General features: G+C 41.5%; 1 long non-coding RNA gene across 2 annotated transcripts; it reads right to left on the minus strand.

Moving 5' to 3' along the window:
• Nucleotides 1–1,382: 1,382 nt before the first annotated feature.
• Nucleotides 1,383–19,140, minus strand: LOC144061987 (uncharacterized). 2 transcript variants are annotated; one of them, XR_013296327.1, is made up of 4 exons: nucleotides 18,996–19,140; nucleotides 10,523–10,553; nucleotides 6,527–6,597; nucleotides 1,383–2,756 (listed from the first exon to the last, which is right to left on the minus strand). It is a non-coding gene; the product is annotated as an uncharacterized LOC144061987 (long non-coding RNA). The 2 variants fall into 2 exon arrangements; XR_013296328.1 differs by lacking the exons at nucleotides 1,383–2,756; nucleotides 6,527–6,597 and adding an exon at nucleotides 8,902–9,360.
• Nucleotides 19,141–19,810: the final 670 nt, after the last annotated feature.

Here is a 19,810-nt window from a genome sequence, read left to right on the forward strand (position 1 = left end):
GTGTTCCGCAATGACTCAAATCCCTGCGGTGATAGTGAAAAAGAAGCAGGCCATCTATCTGCGGTTGTAGATTGGCTGCAGGCTGTAGATTTGTTGTCTGCAATCTTTGACCTTGCAAAGTAGTCAAGACGAATCAGACTTAAAGTAGACGTGGACCAGCTGAGGCCTGAACTGACTCGCTGGCTTTGAAATATGAGACGCAATCGTCCACGTGGCCCTGAGCTGACAACGCTTTTGTTGGATGACCAAAGCATGAAATACTCTCAAGGATTTTCTGATTGGCTCTATTTGACTTTATTGTTAACAAATTTACAATGATATTTTTCAGTATTTTTGTCTATACTATACTGTACTGTATGTGCCCTTTGATTGAGTGGTGACGACCCTGAACAGCGTAAGAGATCCATTTTCCATTCCTTTTAAGAATTGGATAGGCATGAACTTGAAACTTTATTTTGAAATACATTCATGTTTAACCAAGGAAGAATTTGAATGTTGTTTGTGTTCTTTTGTTAACAGCACTTCTCCCAAGCCCCCTGCCCAGACGCTGATTGTTAGACTAAAACGCTGGAAACTATTTGAATGATTGCCAAGCAGGCACACATTTTCTTGGCAAATCGCCTCTTGATTCAAGTTTGTTGTGATAAATTTATGTGTGGTTCAGAATGATATGCAATGTTATGGAAATGCATTATTGTAAATTGGGCCCTGGAGAGGAACACAATTTCCTAATCTGGCTCTTGATCTGAAAAACAACAACCCGACAACAACAAACAAACTGCACTGTCCTGTGGTGAGCTAAGATTAAAATGTACCATGACTAAGATAAAATGCAAGCTATGCTATTTTAAATGTATCTTGACTAAGCTAAAATTTAAGCTAAGCTAAAATGTATCATGACTAAACTAAATGAAAGCTATGCTGAAATGTACCATAACAAAGCTAAAATGTAAGCTAAGCTAAAACGTACCATGTCAAAGCTAAAATATATTACTAAGCTAAAATGTAAGCTAAAAAAATCATTGTTTACTTTAGGCCAATGAACTTTTAATGGATTTATTTATAGCAGGGCAGTGTTTGGTATCGGGATACCGATCTAGCCTTGGAATATTCGTGTAACACTTCTATCACCTGGGCCAGTAAAATGTTTAGACGTCTTGAAGTCTTGGAGCTCGCATTTGGGCGTTGTTGCTATGTTGTGGAGGAAAACAGGACGCTCGTTGTCATGCGGGTTCGAGGCCTGCTGGGACATCGAGCCAACATGGCGGTGAGATCACTTTACGGAGGACTATGTTTAAGCATAAGCCGTCGCAGGCTTTTGACGCCACGCTGAAACAACATCTCATCACAGTGCAGGACATACACATGAAGCTAGTACAGAATCTGTTGCTAAATTATTTATTACTAGCTGCTGTCAGCTGTGTCATATACCAAAAAAAAAACCTAACATTCATCACAGTTCATCAAGTTTATGTGTGTGTGTGGTGGGGTGAGGCAGAATGTGAAAGTCATTAACTGTCACATACACCATTTCCTCTTTGCCTGCCAAATAAAGCAAAGGAAAGTTTCCTTTTTCTGATTTAAAGGTCATCAACTAATTTCATTAAAAATAAAATAAAACCTTCCTTTGGGCATGAATTGAATGCAACGACAAATGAAAAAAAGATTTTCCACATACAAACATACAGACATACGTACATTTGACACCAAATATTTTATACATTAGGGGTCGAACTGAATCACTTGGAAATATATCGAGATATGCATCGTATCGCCTTTTATTGCAGAGATATATATTTTATGTAACATGACAACAAAAGTCATTGCATCATACTATCTTGAACTGAGCCGTACCGTATCGAACCGAATCAAATCATTCCACTCTAAATCGAAACATCCTTGAATTGTTTCGCATGACACATATCGAAAACCGTATTGAATCATCTTTTGTGGAGAGATGCACACCCCTACCATTATATACAAATAAGCTAAAAATGTGCAATGTAAAATCTTGTATTTACATTTTTTGAGGTATAAACAAGTGTGAATTACTGTATGCAGCTGAGTTTTCTTAACTGGGCACATTCAAGACGATAAACTGTGCTGGCTAATACCATTCACCAAGGGAACATTAGCATCAGCTCCAGATAAACACACAGTATTATGACTAAAACAACCATCCCGACAACAAACACAGGGGTGGCCCTCAACGGGGATCCCCGGCCCCTCACCTGCATCCCCCTTCTGTTCATCTTAATCCAACCTTACAGCTCTAATGTACCTGACACACAAAAAAGGGCCTAGCGGGTGTTTTCACCAAAACACTTAAAGCAACCCGTCACTTTACCTCTTTTGCTTTTACTCCGCTAAGATAAAGTCTTCAACGCCTCGAGGGACGACCGCTACAATGGAGCCTGCACATGAAAGAAAGCGCCGTGCCGACAGGTGAAAAAAAGGAGCGCAAACATAACCCGGCAGGGAGTTTTTCCACGAGGCAGTTAAACAAAAGGCCTGCAGCAACACCGATCACGCCCTCCCTCCCTCCAATCGGATGACCCGGCATGCCGCAGTCCTGTCTGCATCTGTTGTCTTGTGCAGACGAGCAGGCAGGATTCGGTGGGCAGGGTGTGTCTCCTCGCCAAGGAAACAGGTGGGCAGGGTACATGCGGGGGTGGAAGGTGGAAGGGGGTGTGGAGAACAGGTGGTGCTGTGCCACCGGGCCACCCTCGGCGCTCGCTTGATGTGACGAAACAGGTCTTGAAAGAAAAAATGCAGCTGCTACATAAATTCAAATAGGTCAGGATCGTATTTGGGGGGGGGGAAATGGTTGGATTTTCCTCTTTCAAGTTTGCTCAAGTAAATCTGGCAGTTCAAAGTAGACCATGTTATTTGATATATATCAATTCTGGACAGCTCCAGATGACGCATTTAGCACAGTTGTGTGCTGTTATATTGCTTTTTGTATGTTTTTAATGGTTTCTATAATTGCGACGTGTTGTTGGTACGGTCATATTTTTGGGGTAACAAAATACGCAACTATTCCAGCCCACTTTCTCTATCCTTGTTGACAATTGGTATTCCACGTTATCCTTTCTTCTTTGTGGAACTTAATGGTGAGTGACACCCTCACAATCAGTTATGATGTCACACTACTGTATTTACTGCACGTAGCTGACATCGCTATGGCCAAGGAAAATTACTGAACTGAGCTGTTCACTGGGTGGAAATGAGAGCAGCCAACGGTGAACCAATGGCTCAACCTAAGTAGTTGGAAAAAAAAAAAGATAAGACATACATTACTTACAGCTTAGAACGCATGGCCTGTTTTTAAGTGTCCTAGAATGAATTTTTGGACACTAAGCAGCTTAATATAGACTCCTTCACATTCACTTTTCTGGCTGCCAGGTCAAGACAAGCAAAAGCAAAAATATTGCTAAGTTCAGGAGAAGGCTAAACAAGGCAGTGGCTGTCATAAGCTATCAAAGTCTAATAAGGCATAACCCAGTAGTGGGTGGGCGAGGGAAGCCGCTGTTTTCCTCCGATTTCCATTTATAGACTGCACCAATGAGCCCCCTGGGAGATTGCTTGCCATGACTCATGTCTCTAGTGCTTCTAGTCCAGACTGCACCACCACTTCTTCATTATCCCTAAGCACCGCTGCCTTTTCTTGCTCTGCGACAGTCCTAATTTGACTCACCTTTCTTTTTCTTTGGTCTACACTTGTGTGCCAGGGCATTTCATTCATGCATAATAAAGATTTTTTTATTATTATTATATATTTTTTTTAAACATCCACGTGGATGAGGGGACAAGCGGGGAGTGAATGGGAGGAGTGAAGAACAAAGGTCACATGATGATGAAAGCGTTGTGTGCACTGAATCACTGCCGTGTAAATAGTAGCTAGAATACAGACAGCGGCCATTTCTCAGAATTGTTGTTGTGGTGCAACGTCAACATGGGGGTGGGGATGTGAGAGGTAGTGGGTGTCTCTGTCTGTTTTTTTTTTTTTTTTTTTTAAGCCTTTAGGCTCCATCACGTGGTGAGCTTGTCCTCCTCCTCCCTCAGACCCCAACCTCCCCCTCTCTTTGGTTTTATTCCAGTCACGGCTCAACCAACCCCCCTCCCCACACTCCACCGCCCCCCTCTGCTCAACCTCATTCCGCCCCTCTGTGCTCTGTCAGGTCACCCGCCTTGTTTGTTCAGATGGAACACAAGAGGAAATGAAAGCAATAAGTCTACTGTTAACCCGTTCGTGGGACTGTGCTGTGCTTTCCTACACTCTTTCACCTCGTTCTTTCTTTGCTTGATGATCATTTATTATTACCACGATACTGGGTCACATTTTTTATTTCTCTAACACAGCGGAAGGAAATAATAGACTGAAAGCAGGATTTGGATGAAAATACAGACAACTAAGAGCATGTGCTACACTGGAAACTGCGATCCACAGTTAAAGATGAATGAGTTGATTAATGTTTTTTTTTTAAATGTAATTTTTAATGTGATGACAGAATCACTCTCTAAATGTTTTAACATGCTGTTTTTGTTATGTCAAGCAGCATAATGCTGCCCAGAGGAACTGTGTCGTAGTTGAGGTCTTGCTGTAACTTCCTGTAGCTGACATCATGTTGTACTTCATTGCTGCCGATTGACAGAAAACTAGTATAGGCTGAATCAACAGTGCCTCTGCTGGTTGGAGCCAAATAGTGCACTCCATTATGCCTCAACTGCTTCGAAGCGCGATTAATCAACAATCACTTCCACATAATCGACAGTATTTCAGCAAACTGATTAATCTATTATTATATTCAAATATATTTGTGGTTTCAGGAAATATAAGTACTTAGTAGTAGCAGTGAATTGACAAATACTGTGCAGTAATAGAGAAGCAGTGAAGTGTCAGCTGAAATAAATTTGATAGTATTTTGAATGCAACATGATAAAATAGTATGATTTGAGTCAAAATATGAGTTTAAATGTAGATTTTCTTCGCTGATTGTCTGAAAGCACTTGGTCCATTTTAACATCAGTTTAACGCTCCGTTTGGCACACTTACTTTAGAATGTTTTTACATTTTAGATATTTGTTTGTAAATGAACTTCAACTCATCAACTCATTTTAGGTATTTAAAAATATATATATATATATATATATATATATATATATATATATATATATATATATATATATATATATATATATATATATATATATATATATATATATATATATATATATATATATATATATATATATATATATTGTTTTGTTTGTGACCCGAATAACCAGGCAAGGCATTTTTTTTCTTTCCAATGACAATTTCTTAGTCTGGCCATTAAAGGGTTAAGTTACCAAATGTGGTTTCTTGAATTAATATAGCTGCCCATTATCCTCATGATTTAGATCATTTTAAAAGTAAGTAGTGAATTATTTGATGTATGGTGCCCAGACGGATTAACCAGGACAGTCCCATTTAAGCTTTGTGTCCAAAGTCCCAATGGATTTAGCCAGCCCCATTGTTTTGTCTCACTTTAAAGCAAGTGCTGTGCTTTTTTTTTTTTTGCTTTTTTTTTAATAGTCCAATCAACAAGCCGATTGTTTGAGCCAAGTGTATGTCAATCTCGCCGTTCTCATAGCGACTCATATGATAAACTAATTAAAAAGGAGATTGATGGTTAAATTCCTTACTTTTTACTTTCACATTCATGTTTCCGTCATACCGGAGTCCAGGACTAGAACCACGTCCTGCTTTCGTGTCTTAGAATTATGGGAAATTTAGCCAATTTCCAATGTTACAATATGGGACCACGAGGTAAAACACCAGGACCGAGAAAACAAAACAAAACCGGTTACCTAATACTGCTGTTGTCACCCAAGATAGCATTTAGCATTAGCCAAAAATAATAACACATGTCCTTTTATGTTGACTCAAACACAAATGAAACAACTTGAGATTGCTCTGAGAAACATTATGCGATCGGGAGTCACCCTCCCCCACGTTGTGCTCTCGTCATTCACCAGACGCATTCAGTTTTGATCGTCCCTTTAGGAACGCTACGAGACTTACCTTGCTTTCTTTATAGGCGTTTCACATTGTAAATAAAGTTTCTACAAAATGTATTAAACTGGATTTTTTTTTTTTTAAATGAATCTCGTAGTTATGTTAGTAACAACCAAATAAATAATATAGAGCAAACTTGTCATTACAGTTGGGGTTTATTTTAAATCCGGTATGATAGTGTAGTGTATGTTTGTGTGTGAGAGAGAGAGAGAGAGAGAGCTCTCACTCACTTGTTTACTCTTTAGGCTGCCACGTTTTTACTTGGTTACTATGCAACCACATGAGAACAACATGCACACCACAGTAGCTGAATCGCCATTTTGGATTAAAGCTCTCTGCAATAATAATAAACAGCCTGTGGCAGCGAGACGCTGTTTTCCAGCAGCTTGCCGGTGCCAAAATTCAGAATGAACTGGAATAGCATTTAGTGCAGTGGAAAAGCATCAGACGTCCAAACCCACATACCTTCGCCACTTTGAAGGGCCTGTAATCCCTCAGCAGTTCACTGGCTCCCAGAAACACAGCAGAGCGAGACGCTGCCAAAGACATTATTGCACAGTTATTGCATTGCCTTCATATGAACTGGAGTATACTCCGCTCACTGTGTTGAAATGAGTCTCTCAGGGGACCGAAATGTAATTGCATGAGTTGAAAATTGCTGCTTTCTTTTTTTCAACCTCAACTTGGCCACAACCGTTTTTTTGTGTTTGCTGGAAGCCCAGCCATGTCTTTACATGGGGAAGATTAGGGGAAAAAACAGCTGCATTGGATTTTTACTGTGCTGGAGGAGGAATGGCTCATGCTTATTTTGAAGAGGCTCCAAAGATTATTTGGTGGGATTTGAGAGGAGCTCAAGTGAACTTTAGCCTCTCTCAGAGGAAGGGTAGGGAAACAGAGACACTGCCGCTGCCAGAGTTATTTGAGGCTGAGTACAATTTAGAAGGAAGCAAGCCGCTGCGGTCACATTAGCATCGTGCGCATCGCTCATTTATTCAGGTGTTTCATCTCAAGCCGCCGCGCTTACTTTCCTCCAATCAACTTCTGTTGGCCTCTCTCAGTGAAAGCATATGGGAGGGGATCTTGTGCAAACCGGCCAGGCTTGGCTTTCTGCTGACTCGCCGGTTGCTCCGTTAGCGTGACATGTCATCATCGTGGCCTCCATGAGCACGAGGCCCGCTTTCTTGGAAAACTCTTGACTATTTTTCCTGGCAGCGAGCCATATCAAACAGAATGGTGAAAGAGTGTGTGTTGTAATTGAATCCAATGAGCAGGATAAACACGGCAAAGAGAGCGGAGAGTCATGGGAGTTCTCGGGCCCCTCGGGCGCTGCTCCACCCACACGGCGTGTTTATGGGTACCACACGCTGCTGCCACCTCCTCTACACGTGTACTGCAAAGTACACAGGACGAACAAGTCGCACTGTGTTACGCTGTCATACACGCACGAGATGGGTTGAGCAGAAGTGCTTGAAATAAGACACATATTCCATTGCCCACGTTTTCATTTTTGCTATCGCCTTTATTGGCTATACCAATATTTGACAATTGCACCGTTTTTGTTCCAGCACGACTGTTGCACTAGTTCAACAGAGCAATGATTGTTCCTTTGACATCACGAATGTTCTAGATGATTGGACAAACATTCTCACAGACGCACTCTAAAATCTCGGCAATCTCTTCCCAGAAAAGTGGAAGCTGTTATAATTGCAAAGCGGAAAAAAGACTGCTGACATGTGTAGTTCTAAGAATCATTAAATAGGCATATCAGACTCTTCAATAATCATTTTCTTTTGAAAATAATGTGTTTACAGTTTTTTGTGTCAATTTTTTTCCACAGATATTTTGCACCTGAGTATAAAAAAATGTGGGTGTTCAACTGCATACGCTGTGATCATTTGTACAAATACTATGTAGAACTAGACATTTGCAATTTATGGAAAATTTGGGTGTGAAGGCTGAATAAAAAAACAATGAAGCATGGGGAATAATGTGGAATTATTATTTTTTGGGGAATTATGTGTTATGAAATTGAATGATATTGAATGAGCTGAATATGTTTAAGTATTTTGAATCTTGGGCTTTAGAAAATGTGAATTTTGTGAATGTGAATAATAAATGGTCTTGACATGTTGAAGTTGGAATGGTTTGAATCGGTCAAGTATTGTTCAGTGAGGAATGAATAAAGTAGAATATGTCATAAATTGTTGTTTTGTTTTTTGTGAAAAAAATGGGAATTTTGGGTACGTGCAAAACTTTGACATGGTGAATTGAATGAGCTGAACAACTTTGGAATGAGAAAAAATAGTAGCCCCAATGGTGTAAATTTTTGGAATACGTTGGAATTGGAGTGATGGGAACCGGATGAATTTTGTGAACAGAGATCCATGTCAAAAAAGTGGGAGGAATAAAAATAGGATTAACTTTATGTGTGAAAGCCTTCAGCCTTCAATAAGTCACATTTTAGTGTAATATGTATTTAACATTCATAAAAGAGAGTATAAAATTGATGAGTCCACCACTTTACCCTGTTTATGGGAAGTGGTGCTGCCACAGATTTAAAACCTGGTGGAAGAAATCCCTTTGGGCCCTACCACTTCAAAACCACAAATTAAGAAAACTATTTTCATTTATCTATTCCATGACAACTGCCATTGCTTTCATTAGAACGGTCATCACTTTTCTCCACGATGGCAATCCTGATACGTTCTTGATTCGAAATACTAAATATGTTTGCAAAGCTTCCAACTGATGAATGCAAAGTTGAGAAAGTACTGCTTTATTTATGTGCACTTTTTCCATATATTAGTTGATGAGTCATGTTGGTGGGTTGAGTGCAAATAAGAGGACCCAGCACAGATGACGTAAATGGTCGTAGTTGATTGCTGTGGTTTTCTTTTCCAGCTATTGATCTTCATGTCAACAGTATCAGATAGAGTAGATACCCTGTGTCCTCAGAGGATAGAGAAGGTGGGTTCAGAGGTCATAATCCTGCCTTAGGAAAGACAGGGGGTCATTTTAGTCATCTATGGCCACATGCGTGATGCCATTGGGCCCTGGGCTGTATCCAGGTTGGACTTGAGTCTCTGTGATCAATCGTCCTGGCCTGTTTTGACGTGGCCCGCATGACACAGACCGTGATGTGCGAGTCAAGACTGATTGCAGGTCCAGGTCAGGCCAGGCATGATGCAGGCCCATGAAAACAGAGTATGCCTAGGACCGCCCTGGCTCAGGCCCTGGGGACCCCTGGCCCCTGCACACTTCCTGCCTCTGCCATTTTACCAGCAATCCCTGATCAAAGGCTATTAAAAAAAAAGCGGGGGTGGAAGACAGGGAGTGAAAAGGGTGAGGGTGATTGACATGCATGTTGGTATGGAATGGGGGACAAACCCCTCTTTATCTGACAGCTGCTCAGGCCCGGGCACCTGTGTGCCTGCTGCCTCCCAGGCACGCCAAGCTCCACCCAAGTGCTGCCAGTGCCAGACCCCCATGAAAGGTTACCATGGCAACACCCTCCCGCTCCTAGCTGGAAATAAACAACCTTTCAACCCCATCCAAGGAGGGTAGATGATCTGTGGTCAGGCTAAGGTTGCACTGGCACCGCTGACATATATCTTTTTATCTCCACTGGCTAGTTGCCATTTCATTCGTACATATCTGTTTGTGGAAGCACATTTCAGATTATTGGAGGTGTGCAAATTGAAAAGGCAAAAAGGACATAACCCGCATACTATAGGCATGAGGCAGTACAGAAATCAGACATGACCTCTGCTTTAGAGCAATTACACAGACCAGATTAAAAATCAGCTATCACTGAGCAGATGTCCCCGCTCTTTCTCTCGGTGAGAATGTGCGTGTGTGCCGGGGGGGATCTTATTACCCCTCACCTTTTGGATTGGATATGTCCTCTCTGTTTAGAGTCCACACACAGCGAGTAGAAGACAGGGCCTGTGGTTTTAAGCGGAACTGACATCCTATTCATTTGAGCTGGTCAGGGTCTAGTGTCTACCGTCTTAGCTTACAAGGCTGATAGCGCTCGCAAATGATACTGGCACGGCTCCAGCAAAGACCACTGCAGTGGATAGCTTCAGCAAGCTCGCACCGCTCACCCTGCACCAAACCCTCAGGAGCATATCAATACGCGAACAACGTGCTTCTGCACATTTACACACGGGGCGTCCAAATGCTTTTTACAACTGTTGTGAGGCGAACGCTTTGTAGACGGGCGCGGTAAAAACCTCTTTGTTCTCTCATCTCGTTGTCATGGGTGGCCACTTAGCGAGCGGCGGTGATGCTGCAGGATGAGGAGGCAGTTGCCATGGTAAACACGCTCGCAGCAGAAGGGACGCATTGTGTGGGTGACACAATTGTCTTCATTCATTTTCTTGTCGGCAACGCACAGACACTCACGCAGTCACGAAGACAGAATTATTTACAGTGTGTGAGCATGACAAATACAATTACCTTGTCTCACTGGATGGATGCGTCTGCACACCTAAAAGACAAAATGAGCAAAGCAAGTGGACTTAGTGGGACACACGTTCAGTCCAAGATGGTGCCTTTTTTAAGGCGTTACTCTTTATTGGCCATTATTCAATTAAGTGGAATGGTTTTAAATCTTGTATCACGATTTCTCCCCATTATTTTGTCTCACTTTTAAGCAGGTCCTGTCCCGGCATCTCGTTTTTTCATTTGTCTAGTTAGCAAGTCAATTGTTTGGGCCATGTTTATGTCAATCACACAGTTGTCATACCGATAACCCAATTATAAAGGAATTTAACTGTAAAATGTCTTCCTATTTACTTTCACATTCACGTTTGCGTTCTCCTTCGCATGTAATTGCTTAAAGGCATCCTATGTTATCGTCATACCGGAACGAGAACTACTTCCTGCTTCCGTGTCTAGCAATCATGAGAAATGTAGTCCTACTAGCCTAATGCTGCATTTACTTACAAATGTACTTACGAACGCAAACTCAGCGCTCCTGGCGGCGCTTTCTCAATGACTACGTTTACATGCAGACAATATTCGGGTTAAGGTAAGAATTCGGGTTTCTGGAACAATCGGAATAACACGTTTACATGTGCAAATTGACAGAGTTACCCCCGTATACATGGTGTTTGGAATAACCCGACGTCATTTCCGTTTCTAACTTTAAACGTCAATAAAATACATATTCATGTCACTCACCACGCTAAATAAAGTAGTCCGTTTCCTACCCGCTCCAGAAGTGTAGTTCTTGTCGGTACACGCCAGGAGCACGGACTTACTCGTTTGTCTAAAGCGGAACTGTGTGTGTGTCATCTAATGTTCCTACACGGATGTGCATTGTTTAACACTAAGCATTACGAGTGGTGTCGCGTCTGTCTTACATGAATCGTTACTGCATGTAAACGTAGTCCGTGTTACAACGTGGGACCGCGGGGTTAACGACACAGCTAGCTTCCGAGAGCTGCCAGGACCAAGCAAAAATGGTTGGATAATGGTGAGTTCATTGGTTTGGTTAATTCTGTTGAACTGTCAGCAAAGCTAGTATTTAGCATTAGCTAAAGTGATAACACAAAACCTGAATAAGACCACTGGGTTACCCCGTTTCTAACCTGAATAGCAGGTCATATAAATGCGTTTGGAATACTTTTTTTTTTTTCCTGCACATGCTCTATCCACAAGGAATGTTGGTCTTTTGAGTTCAGGAAGTACTTGTGTGCTAACCCACTGGAAATACACAAGCAGAGATAAACAAACATCAGCGAATTCTGGATGCAGCGCAGCAACACCCATTTACAGCAAAAAGGGAACCAACTACTTTATTAGTGTGGTGAGGGACGATGACAGCTATTCGCGTCATGATGCTGTCGGTGTGTCGCGGTTTGAAGGGAACCAATCACATTATCATTCCATTTCTACAAGAGTAACTCATTGTACTGACACGTTAACGGGTTATTCCGAATCTTTCAGAAACCGGAATTTGGACCATAGTTAACCTGAATATTGACGGAATGTAATTATAGTAGTGGTACTCGTGGGTCGCAGTGAGCATATGGTGCGGTTTATGATAAATGAGTCTGTGACAAAACAAGGCCATGACGGGAAGCTATTTCTGTTACGCACCTCAAGGGACAAAATGATATTCACCTGTAACATATTTATTATGTGTAAATGTGGTCATAAAAATGCAGTTTTAACACTTTTCTAGCACTCTGACTTTATTCTCATATAGCCTTTTACAGCTCCGTGAAAGCTGAATAATCTGCCTTAGCGCGTAGCTTGATCTGCATAGGCCATTAATATTCCAATCAGGTCCTCGATCAGATAAAGAAGAAAACACAGACTCCCCTTTATCTCTCCACACACCAGCTGTGCAGAGCTGTGAAACATTCTCACGCGCGGTAAACGAAGCACTGCAGACATTCATAGATTGGTACATGCGGGCAAACTTATATAAGTATGCAGGCAGTCGGCTGCATCAATTTTTCATTGCATTGCATGATTTAAAATGTGCGCAGCCTCTCTCACTCTCTCTCTTTCTGCACACTTTTGGAAAAGAGAACGTGGGGAGGAAGTGAACGCCTGCAGTGATCACCTCCTGCAGTCAGGTGCTTGTTGATATGCTGTTGGCACCCTCAACAGTCCCTCCTTTCATATCCCACTCATCCCCCTCCTCCGTCATCACGCAGCGCCTCATTTTCTCGGAGCCTTTCTGCCACTCAAGCTGCACAGCATCCTTGTGTTGAAAACAGCAATGAAGTAGGAGTTCTTGCGCCATTCCTGAGGGCTTTACTTGCTCCTAGTCCCACTGAAGCAACTAGTGTAGTAAGACAAGCGCAGAATGGACAAGAAAATCTGGAAGTCTCAGATAGAGAAGCATTTTCAGTCGTGGTGATACACGCATGGACATTTAAATGTTGTTGATGTTGTTTATTTGGAGGGCTGCATGAGAGCGTCCGGCTCCGGAGGGGCAGTAAGCCATGCTAATTACATGCTACTCGTCACAGTTGCTTTGGCTCCTCATGCTGACTGCCATTTGCAAAAAGTGAACAGCTTGTGTGTTATCTCCAAAATGATTCACCCATCAGTTCACATGGACACAACACTCCCTGAACATGGGCACTTACCTCATACTCATGCAATTGCACCCGGCAACATGTACTCAGTTGTACAGTATTTACATCTGTGGTATGCTTATTTTTTTTAAATGTTTTTTTTAAACTGCTAATACAAAATGAATTTGAACAATTAGTTGGATAAAATGGCTAAATTGACAACGCTACTAAACAATGCTACCTTGTTACCTTGGCAATCAGGAAGCGACAAAATCCAATTAATGTAGCGCTATGAACCATAGCAACGTGCTAAACGCACCATGGCAACGCCACAAGGTCGTCATTTGATCATCAGAAATGTAATAAACAATGACTGCAAAATTACCTTAGTGCAGAAACAAAAAAAAAAACAATTCATGCATTAGGACAAGTGGGCTGGGTTGTGAAATGATTCATCGTGCACACTCATCAACAGCAGACTGTTCTGTCTCCTTATTCAGGAATAATGATAATGCTGATGAGAGCGGCATTATGGGGAATTTATATTTTGCTGTCTAAACGTCTTTCATGCTTGGGACAAAGCACTTTGCATTTCAAAGAGTATTGTTGTTATTAGCATTGTGTATGTACAGTGTGTTGCCATTTGCCAATTAGGAAATGCTAATTGTGAAGCTTAGGGGGGGGGGGAAAATAACAAAGCTGGTTCCATTTGATTATTTTGTTTTTGTCATAGCTCCTCTTTGTCAGTATTGAGTATTTTCGTTTTAACATTTCGGAGTTGGCCTATACAGGTTGATGTGAATTCTAGTCACATTGTGCTAGCGATGAATGCTCCATATGAATAGGATTCATTGTATTTTTATGGAGGAATCACATTTCAAAGCAGGCTCCCGTCTCTCAGTTGCCATGGAAACTATCTAACAGAGTTAGTGAATGGATGGGTAGGCAGACTGACTAATGGAGAGAAAATGTAAGCACCTTACTTCTAAAATTCAACATTTCAAAAAGTAGACAGAATCAACATTAAATCATTTGTCGCAGGAACATGATATTAGCGTTTGAGTTTGATCAACTAAAGACGTTTTATTTGTCACTGGCCTTATCGTGTGTTCCGTAGCATAGTGTGTTACTCTTACAAGACAAATACATCGTAGCCAGGGGAAAAAAAAGAAGTAGTGGGGGGTGGGGGAGTAGTAATAATCAATGGCGTAGGTTTTCAATGCCGTGGGGTGAGGTTCATTGCTGGTGAAAATGACAGCTGTGCAAACAATACGGCGATAAAGTGACCAGTTGTGCGACAATTATAATACAATGACAGTCGTGCAGATGATCCGGATAATTGCCAAAAGCCTTCTCTGTTCCAGTACAATAATTTTACCAGTAGATGGTTTGAATTGTTGTATTTCTATTTTTATTTTTTTTTTGTGGGTTATTGTGTAATCTCAGGTGAGGCTGGCTGCTGGCTGCCTCACTTTTCGTCTCACCCATGCATTTGAATAGGAAATATGGAAATTCAGCAACAATGGCATATTATTAGACTAAAAAATAACAAAAATTTAATAGAATTATACATGGTCATTATTTTTATTATTTTACTCCGCAAAATATATTTTGGGCAATTCTATGCTTCCAACCTTAGTACATATTTAATGTTTGTCAGGATAATGGGCAAATTTTCTCACAGATAGACTCCAAAATATTGTAAAAAGTCTTCCCATCAAAACATGTGATGTGTCGTGGTGGATATAAAGTGGGAAGCAATATGTCACGATGCACATTTTATAACAGTATGTCCGCTGACGCTTTGTTGGCCACTATAGGCTGTTGTTGCTATTGTGCTATTCTGAGCAGGTCTTAGCAGTGCGGCAGGGAGACGGTTAAATCTTGTGGCGAGAAAATGAGATTGCCTGTGTGCAGCCGGTGTGATTGAGACGTCCTTGCGATTGGAACACACACTCCACCCCCACCGTGTCTCGAGACGGAGCATGGTTGTGGCTAGTAACCATGGCGACAGCTGGTCTTACCTGCTTAAAAGGGGAAAGAGGGCAGCTCGTGACTTTGCGCTTGGGTTACTTGCCACGTCGGACGGAGGGAGGTTGCATGAGCGGATGGGGGGAGGGGAGGGGGGCTCACACAAAGGCCGTACTGTTTTCACGCATGTCCATTCATTGCTCAAACAACCACGAGGAAGCAGGATCAATAGTTGCTTGATTAGAGTCACTAAATATTATTACTTGCCTTCCAAAATTAGCTTTTTATGACCCTTTGGGCCGTCTCATTTATAAACACACATCCGTAAAGAATCATTACCCAGCTCCACACAGCATGAATAACCTATATCCCTGTGACATATTTACCACAGCCTCATTCTGCAATCACACAGCGTACACAGTAGACGGTGCTCTCCCCTGACGTCAGCTTTCATTAATCATAAGCACACAAAACATCATCGGACAAAATGACTATGACCTCCATAGCTTAAGTTTTCACTCATTAGGCTTGTTAATTTATGACTTATCCGTTGGTATATCCGCAGTACAGTACATAGCAAGTGTGACCCCCTTGAGTCTTTATTTACACAATGACTTAATATTGGATGGCTGATTTTCACAGAGATGTAATTAATTTTTGACACGATATGCCATTTGTTTGACAATAGCAATTATATCTTAATGAGGCAAAACGCTTAAGACTATGTAGATGGGGCACTCAATTGTTTTTAAGCCTCTGTAAAAGCCAATAATGACAGTATACACATTCTTCTCTGTTTACATTCCGCAGACCTTTACAGTTTTTGGGAGCAAGATTTGTGCATTTTCCCCTCGTGTGGTTCACATTCACTAGAGCGCAGTGAAAGCACCACGCAAACTGTACAGTCACCCCCTGTTGAGCAGCTGTGCAAATGGCCCCTGGTCTCCCCTAGGAACAGGCCGACACATTCCAGAGACGCATCAATGGGATTCGTTGTTGTGATGGAGCGAGGCTGGCACTGGTCAGATTTGGAAAGTCTGTTGCTATGGTGACCGCGGGAAGGGCCAAGAGCAGCTTTAGCCAGTCAGCTGATGTCCTTTGGGTAAATCCTTTCAAACATGATTTGCTTGCCTCTATATTTATTTATTTCTCTGTCAGCCCGGGGAGAGTCACCCACGCCGCTCTCATAAAGTGCATGCGCCATTTTGAAAGGGCGAGTGAGGGCACATGTCTGGAGATGCATAATAAATAATGTATATCCACTGGCCACATTACATTTGTCTCAAACAAGCACAATAAAACATTATAGAGAAAAGAAAAATGGCACATTCTGATGAAGTTCAAGTTGGAGAAGGGGCAGAAGGAATTCAAGTTGATCAACTTCAGCCCACTACCTCCAGAAGAGTGACAAGTGCATAACATTTGTGATCAATTAAAAAATTAAGACATTTTTGTGTGGAGTGTTCACAAACCTAGCAACCCACCAATATGCTACGAGGTTGAGAGCTAGCAGACCTCCATGAAGGAAGTACACTGGAACCTCGGAGTTTAAACGTCTCGGAACTCGTACAAATCGGACTTCAACCCGAAAATCTGAGTAAATCATTTTGTTAAACTTTGAACTCATTCTCGTAGTTCGAACACCCAAGCAAAGCAAGCTAAGCCAAACGTACCTTGAAAACGGGTAGCCGAGCGAGTGAAGCCGGGCGATGCCGAATGCTCACGTTGCGGTCGTTGAGACGATGCGCTGCTCATTTCCAATCAAAGCGTGAATACTCCCGGAGTTGCTCCATACATTCGCGAGCGCATTTGGATTTTTTTTTCAGGATAATTTTGTTCGCCATAGGCTCAAAGAAAGACAACAGTGTTAGTGGCAGCAACAAAAAACGTACAGTGCTACGAACAACAGTGGAATTAGGAAGGAGATTATCGCGCCATTTCAACAACCGTGATACTTCCGTAAATACTGGCACGAGGACCCCCCTTAGCTGTTCAACAACGTGCCTGAAGTTATACAACGCACGCAAGGACCTCTTAGTAGTCTCAACAATATACCCAATGTAAAATACACAAACTCAGCACTGAACTAAAGCAAGCATCATCATAGCATTTTTCATCCACTGATGCCATCACACCACAACAAAAAAAGGTAAGGTATTTTGTATTGTTTAAATCCTGTACAGGGTGTAAATGTAAGAAACATGAATAGAAATTAAAATAGGAATTTTCTGTTTTTGGAGCTTGGGAACGGATTAATTGCATTTGCATTCTATTTCTTATGGGAAAAAATGTTTTGGAGGTTGAACAATTTGGACTTTGAACACTTCGCAGGAACGAATTATGTTCAAACTCCGAGGTACCACTGTATAATGTAGAGACCTCCAAACATGATTATGTTTGGAATTTGTTTTTTGATAAAATGGAGAAAAGTAGAACAACCTGCGAGCTTTGCACCTCAAATATGCGAGAGAGACACTACAACAATGACATCGTACTTCATCCATCACTCACACAACAACCAGCTAAACTATCTTCGACTTCACTTTTTAGCCAGCCAGTAGCTGGTCAAAAACGAATTAAGATTCATGTTGGCAAGGCAATAAAGTAAAAGACATTTAGAGACTGGTTTAGGTAATATGTAAATAACTGTAAATAACCTATAAATGTAAATAACGTATGTAAATAACTGTAAAAGCACAGATAGCATTCATGCTACATGCTAATGCTGGGCGAAAAGTAGCTAATGTGCGACAATAATAATAACAACGTGTGACTGATTTATGACTAAGTTCACCCAAGTAATGACTTGACTTCACTTGTGTGACATTTAGCAGGGACTTTTTTTGCCACAGTAATTTGAAGGTTAAAGACTTGTAACTAATTAACTGCTGACTTGCTATGTGACATACTAAACCTCTTACTAAACTTGGCTTTCTGAATCTTTTTTTTTTTTTTGTAATATTCAGGATATTTTTGAGTTCATATTCTGTTGAAAGGTTGATTTTTTTATTTTATTTTTTTGTGAGTTACTGCTCTACATCTCTACTTTACGTTCTTCTAAGAGGCCCTTTGTTTCCAAGCTGACTTTTGCTGCGGGTTAAGCTCCACATTAAGCAGGTCACATGCTGACTGTCTGTGGATCAGGCCAGTATGAACCGTGGTCACGGTGACCTGGTTGAGCAGCTAGAAGGGGACAACGTGATCTTTTCTTTCTTTTCTTCTTTTTTTTCCCCTCTCACTATATTTTTTTATCACGGAAGAGCGCTTGCAACAGTATACGCAGCTTAAACGGAGCGAGACAAAGAGTCAGGGCATGGTCACGTATCACTGGAGACAAAAGTGGGCGTGTATCGTCAAGTTACTGTTTTCCCGTTGCTGCTTTGTGTAAGTCATTTGTGTTAATTATACACCACGTGGTCTGACCTCACCGCAACTGAAATGGGACTGATTTAATGCAGCTTTCTTTTTTTTTTTTTTGTGTGTGTGTGTGTGTGTTTTTTTTTATCTTCAAGAAGTCATTTTTAGAATACCTGTCACTGTTTGCGCTCACGTCATGCGTATGCGGTGATGAAGTACGAAAATCCTGCTGAGCTTGTTTGAATGTTTGAGCAATGGTGCATGTGATGCTCATTTGCATGGCGCCTGCGAAACTCAGGTTAGTATTGGTGCGGTCGGTCATCTGCCAGCGTCACTGTTGACTCTGTCAACATGCTGGGGGAGAAGGTGTGTCTGTGTGGTTTGAGTTATAAACGAAGGTTAATGTTGTCGTCACAATATGATGCCACTGCCTGTGGACGTTTTGGGAACATTCATTTATTTCAATTCAAATACCTCGAAGAAATTTTAACTAGGGCAGTTAAGAGTTAAACTAGGCGAGTGTTGTGTGTATTTGTCTCCACTGCAACTAATCCGGCTTAGTTTACCTTGCTCTACTGCAGGTCGTGGGAAAGAATGCAGGTCCTTTACTGTAGTTGTATTTTTTCTGGACCGGCTCATTGTATGTCAAGGTGTCGCCGCTTCTCGTGACAGTCACACCTCCCAGGTGTCACCTTTCTTGGTGATTGCGTCGATACTGTAACGGGAAAAGACTCCAAACAAACTGGAACTAGATGACCTCATTTGCTTGAGAAGAAAACCACAGTGGTTTCACTTTAATATGAGTCATCATTGTGTTCTAAAACAATAATTAGTACGGCATTTCAAATTATGCTGCTGTAACTTCACATTGTTAAATATGGCAGCCGAAACAAGCGTTCCCAGGGAGCACAGAACTCAATCAAGGACTGTTAAAGACTGGGGGGGATCCTTTATGCACACATTCAGCCTGAGCTGCACCAAGAACTAATCTTCTTGATTTCCACAAGATAAGTCTTGTGGAAATCAGTTAAGTAGTTTTTGTGTAATCCTGCACACAAACAAACAGATTAACACATAAATAAACTAGAATGGCACTCAGAATACAGAACTTCTCCAAAGCCGGAAAATCGTAAACATGACTGTGTTATTTGAAAAATTACGTCAGCTCAAGCTTTTCCACTCCAGTCCTGTAGATGGCAGTAATATGCATTACAAAGTAAGACTCAAGAGTCACACAGAACAAGCCTGATCACTGCGGCTCCATCTGGTAGGACAGTAGGACACTATGTACTTTACTTGGTCCAAATTACAATGCAAGTGGAAAGTAAAAACAAAACAAATTTGGCATAATGCAAAGCAACAAACAACGATTCATGTAAAG

This window comes from Vanacampus margaritifer, chromosome 12, assembly GCF_051991255.1.
Source record: "Vanacampus margaritifer isolate UIUO_Vmar chromosome 12, RoL_Vmar_1.0, whole genome shotgun sequence".
NCBI classification, from domain to species: domain Eukaryota; kingdom Metazoa; phylum Chordata; class Actinopteri; order Syngnathiformes; family Syngnathidae; genus Vanacampus; species Vanacampus margaritifer.